This window comes from Neoarius graeffei, chromosome 1 (assembly GCF_027579695.1).
Source record: "Neoarius graeffei isolate fNeoGra1 chromosome 1, fNeoGra1.pri, whole genome shotgun sequence".
In the NCBI taxonomy this organism is placed as follows: Eukaryota; Metazoa; Chordata; class Actinopteri; order Siluriformes; family Ariidae; genus Neoarius; species Neoarius graeffei.
This window is the reverse complement of record NC_083569.1, coordinates 111,553,231-111,559,476: the sequence shown is the minus strand read 5'-3', so window position 1 is coordinate 111,559,476 and position 6,246 is coordinate 111,553,231.

Sequence of the window (6,246 nt, the reverse complement as noted above, 5' to 3'; positions counted from 1 at the left end):
TGTTGGCAGTCACATAATCGGGTGGTAGTTCTTTGGGTCCTTGCTGTTTTTGCCCTTAAAGAGCAGGAATGTGTTACCCTTGGTCATCCATTCGGACATCAGACGTGGCTCATGGAGCACTTCATTCAATGCTCTTGTGATCTGGCTGTGAGAGGCTGTGAACTTCTTGAGTCAGAAGTTCTGGAGCTTATCCGGGCCTGGCACCTTCCAGTTGCTGGTCTTGTTGATAGCAGCAGTCACATAGTTGCATGATAACTCACACCACTGTTGTTTGTGCATGTTCTCATACTTTTCGGCCTCATGATGGATCTATACCATGCTCTTGTTGTGCTCCCTTCCGTCTGACAAAATGTTTATCCAGAACTTATGCACTTTGTTTTTGTCTGGCAGCTTGGTCACCAAGGTTTGCTCCTTGTTGAGCTCTCGGTCCAGGAGCTTGGTGTTTTCAGCAAAGAGCTTGTTCTGATGGTAATGCTTACTTCGCTTCTTTAACCGTCTCAGACATTGGGCACATATGGTAATCTTCAGCTGAATGTCCTGGATTAGTTCCACAAGCTTGTTTGGTCCCATTCGCCATCTTCTAAAGATCTTGGTCGAGAGGCAATGGATCTTTTAGGCAGTGACTCCTTTTGTCAGCTTGAGCAAGATGGAGAGTTGCCCTCTCAGGTGATCAACCTGGCGCTCAATGCGTTTCTTCCAGGCAGGTGCTTTTCATTTCTCGTGCTTGGCGGGTTTGTCTTTAAATTCGCCCGCAAACACAGCAGCAGCAGCATAGAGGAGTTGGTTGATCTCAGTGAGGGTGAGCTGCACCATCTCTCGATGGCCTGGTTGGCAAGGTCGAGCTTCCCTGAGATTTCTTTGTTCAGCTTTACTTTCTTCACGCCTCTCCGTTTGTCTAGTGGAAGTGTTTCGGTCTCAAGCAACTTCTCAACAATCTTCCTCTCCATCTCTACCACAAGGTCTACTTGCAAATTTGCTGCAGCAACAGCTATTTTCTCAGTCGCGGCAGCCTCCTCCACAAGTTCTTCTTGCGGTTGCTCTGCTTCAACTGTGGCTTCGATCAAGACCATTGAACCTTGCTGTGCTGCTATTGTTGTTGGTCCAACAATGCCGGAGTGTGTCTTTACATTGGCAATTATTTCATCGATCTCGAGTACCATCAATAGTTTCTTGGCTTCGATGTACCTCCTCTGCATACTGAGCTTCAACGCATTCATGTCCAGAAGTAAATCTGGATTTCATGATCTCCACATGTTGAAGGTACCACTGGTCTTGGGCGCATCCAAGTTGTTGAGGACTGCGTAGTGGTAAGCCCACATCACTTCTTTGTTTTGATCTTTGGTTCAGTGATGCTTTTGTTTTTTGCTTGATGCACTGGAGGTAGATGTAGCAAGTAGGCCATCTTGCAAACTGGTCTCAGTCTGGGAACTACTCGCTTGCCACATGTGATTGGCTGAATCAGTCACCAATTTTTTGACCCCAGGCTGTTTGCCATTCCCTGGGGGATGCGCTCCTTGTTGATCCACACAACGAGCAATGTGGCATGTTTTACTTTTTGAACATGTTTTCATAATCATTAATTTGCCTGCTCTGTTAGCCACTACCTGGGGCCTTTCGAAGACACTACTCTCCCTTGAGCAGATGAGCACTCAAGGTATTAACGAGTAGCAGAAAGGAGCATCCAAGTAATGTTCTCGCCCAGCACCATGAGGAGATAGAGCTAGGACTTTGCCAGGCTAATTATTATTATTATTATTATTATTATTATTATTATTATTATTATTAGCAGCTAGAGATAATGAGATGAATGAATGAGATTATTATTATTATTATTATATTATTATTATTATTATTTTAATGATGATGAAGAGTACAGAAGTGTGTAACCTAGAATTTAACCTGAGAATTTTTATGTAAAGTTGAAATATTTGGGCAATAACCTCATTCTAATTTTAATGATCTATTGACTGTTTTATTAAATCTGAAGTCATGGCTTTGATGTGAACAGTCAAGGAAGGAATCGAAGAGGAAGATCAGCTGCGAGTTTCATTCAGTTTTATTAGTTTCTATAATGTTGCTGAAATTCTTAGGAAAGTTAGAAAAATATATAAACTTTTCAGTGTGCTTTAGAAATGGAAATAAATGATAAATAGCCCTGTGTTGATTTCCTGCTCTTCTATAAAACAATTGGACTAAGATTGGACTTGTGAACAATGATATGTGTAGCCTATTTATTTATTTATTTACTTATTTACTTAATCATATTTCACTGTGTTTTATTATATTTAGTATTTTCATTTTTGAAGAATCACCAATACTTTAATGGTTTACTTGAAATAAAAATGTTGTTTATATCATTAACATTATAAAACAAATGTTTTACAATTAAAAAATATATTTCTGAAATTTTCAGTATCAGCAGAACAGTATCAGGATATCAGGGTGTGATTACACTGCAGTCATTTGGCTTCAAACTCTTCTTTCTTTTGGTTCTGTTTTTGTTTGTTTGTTTCTCATAATTTTTCTATAAACTGTATCTGATCTTAAAGTAAATCAGAGATAAAACATCAATCAATCAATCAATCAATCAATCAATCAATCAATCAATCAATCAATCAATCAATCAATCAATCAGCAGCTCTGCTGTTCCCACTGAGGAATCTGCAGCACAGCCAGGATCCATCAACTAACAGGGACAGGATATGAATATTAATGTAAATATATTTTATAGACACAGAAAACACAAATGTTTGATTGAACCTGAAAGAAAAAACACAAATAAACTGTGAATGAAGACTGTGAGATTAATGACACATGGTGTGTATGAGAAGCGCATGTCCTGGTACACATGAGGAAGAAAGAGAGAGAGAGAGAGAGAGAGAGAGAGAGAGAGAGAGAGAGAGAGAGAGAATGAGTGACACTGAGTTTGCCCTTCATCTGACTCGCCTGAGGAGATAAAATGAGACCAAATGAGAAGATTAAATAAGATGAGATGAAAAAAGATGAGTTAAGATAAGATGAGATAAACTGAGAAGATGAGAAAAGATGAGATGAGCTAAAATAAAATGGGATAAAATGAGATAAGATGAGATGAAAAAGATGAGTTAATATAAGATGAGATGAGTTGAGAAGATTAAATAAACTGAGATGAGAAAAGATGAGATGAAAAAAGATGAGTTAAGATAAGATGAGATAAGCTGAGATAAGATGAGAAAAGTTGAGATGAGATTGTGAGACAAAATCAGATAAGATGAAAAAGATGAGGAGAGGAGAAAAGATGAGATGAGATAAAACGAGAAGATGAGATGAAAAAAGATGAGTTAAGATAAGATGAGATGACTTGAGATAAGATGAGATAAACTGAGATAAGATGAGATAAACTGAGATAAGATGAGAAAAGATGAGATGAGATAAAAGGAGACAAAATGAGAAGATGAAAAAGATGAGATAAGATAAGATGAGAGGAGAAAAGATGAGTTAAGAGAAGATGAGATGAGTTGAGATAAGATAAAATTAGATAAGATGAAATAAACTGAGATAAGATGAGAAAAGTTGAGATGAGATAAAATGAAATAAAATGAGATAAGTTGAGATGAAAAAAGATGAGTTAAGATGATATGAAATGACTTGAGATAAGATGAGGAGAGATAAAATAAGAAAAGATGAGATAAAATGAAACAAAATGAGATAAAATGAGATGAAAAAGATGAAAAATAACAATGAATTAATTTGGATTAAAAATAGATAGATAGATAGATAGATAGATAGATAGATAGATAGATAGATAGATAGATAGATAGATAGATAGATAGATACTGATTCAACTCTAAAAATTGAAAAAAACATGAACATATACTAAAAATCTAACAGCGTAAAATGAAGTAAAATGAAATAGAAATATCCATGAAAATGAAATATTTAGCAGATAAGGAGTCAGTTATCTGAGAGGTTTTTGTCTGACTTTATAATATATGGTGCAGTACAGAACTTCACTGAGCCTTATGTGTAAAAAAAATCAAACTTTACTATAAACTATATGTATCGTATAGCTATGAGGTGGCCCTGCTGTAGCGCAGTGTGGGGTAAAGAGTGTCAGGGTTCGAGTGGGTCAGGACAGGAGAAGCAGTTGGGGTCTGCTGATGGTTTCCAGCCATACAGATCTGCTGAAGAACAGAAAAAAGAGGATGAATAGAGAGGTGAGAGAGTTTCACTTCACTTTACTTCATATGGCCATAATATTAGACACAGTACAATGTTAATGTAGCTGAATATCAGAAACATGAACTAACATTACAAATAAAATGGAAGCTTTCAGGGTTTAATTTGGGCTTTGTAGAAGCTGTTTGCTTGATAAATACACACACACACACACACACACACACACACACACACACACACACACACACACACACACACACACAGAGATATATCTTAAAGCTTCACAGAGACAGGTGAATACAGTGAGCCTCTTTCTCACACAGGCCTGTTTAATAAACAGAAATAAAGTGTTGACAGTAAAAGGCTGCTTCGATACACTTTTATTGTGCAATATCATTTCATTTATTCTAAATGTTTCCTGGTGTTTGAAGCTCTGAGCAATAATTCAAGTTAAAATAAATATTGTAGAACTACACCATTACTGGCTGTTTAAAAGAAAAAAAAAGTTGCCAGATTGAACAAGATTTCTACCAAACTTGAGGAGAAAAATTCTCCTTGGGTTCCGGGTAAATTGGAGAAAGTGTGAAAAGAGTTGAACATGAATAAATTGTATAACATCTAAAACACCTTCAACACCTTAAACACCTTCAAGACCTTAAACATGTAAAGCACCTTAAACATCTTAAAGATCTAAAATACCTTAAACACCTTAAACATCTAAAACACCTTCAAGACCTTAAACATCTAAAACACCTTAAACACTTTAAACACCTTCAAGACCTTAAACACCTTAAACATCTAAAACACCTTAAACACTTTAAACACCTTCAAGACCTTAAACACCTTAAACATCTAAAACACTTTAAACACCTTAAATATCTAAAACACCTTAAACATCTCAAACACCTTAAACATCTAAAACACTTTAAACACCTTAAATATCTAAAACACCTTAAACATCTCAAACACCTTAAACATCTAAAACACTTTAAACACCTTAAATATCTAAAACACCTTAAACATCTCAAACACCTTAAACATCTTAAACACCTTCAAGACCTTAAACATCTAAAACACTTTAAACACCTTAAACATCTAAAACACTTTAAACACCTTCTCTGAACCATGTTAATAATTTATTTATCATGAAACTCCACTTGCAATTAATTTCTGCATTTTCTACTCTATCTATCTATCTATCTATCTATCTATCTATCTATCTATCTATCTATCTATCTATCTATCTATTGTGAAGGAAATTTAGTGAATGAACATTTCTATTCTCTGTGTTTCTGTGTGTTGAGCTCAAGTGGCCTATAGTGTACTGAGAAAAGTTGTTTTCCCTACATGCTGTAATCGCCTTTCTGTGCCCTTGGCTGGTGATAAGCAGGGTGTCTGAGTTCTCCCTAACCACGCATCCGCCTGCACATCCCACAGCACGCCAGGCGCATGCTTTAACACAGCTTCATAGAAAATCTTGAGCCAATCACGTACAGACGAAAGCAGTAAGCGAATGTCTTTAGAGTGTAATAGATAACAGCCACTAAGACACAACTCAGAGTGCACTCTCGACATCACCGGAGGTGGTGTCTTCTTCTTCCTTTCCTGTTTTGTATCTCTGTTTATGTAACCTACTATAATAAATAACTGAAAAGACAACTGCTAAGTGTTCTGAAGGGTGTATTAGAAGTTTCCATTAGACTATCTATCTATCTATCTATCTATCTATCTATCTATCTATCTATCTATCTATCTATGCACCCATTTATCTATCATCCATCCATCCATCCATCCATCCATCCATCCATCTGTCCATCCGTCCGTCTGTCCATCCATCCATGTATTGATCCATCCATCTATCTGTCCATCCGTCCTCCGTTCATCTATCTATCTATCTATCTATCTATCTATCTATCTATCTATCTATCTATCTATCTATCTATCTGTCCATCCATCCATCTGTCTGTCTGTCTGTCCGTTCGTCTATCTATCTATCTGGCAACCTTGCACTTTGTAAGGCTGAACTCAAAGCGCGTGGGCGTGTCCTGAACAACCAATCAGAGATCTGTTCCACAAAATTACCTTTAT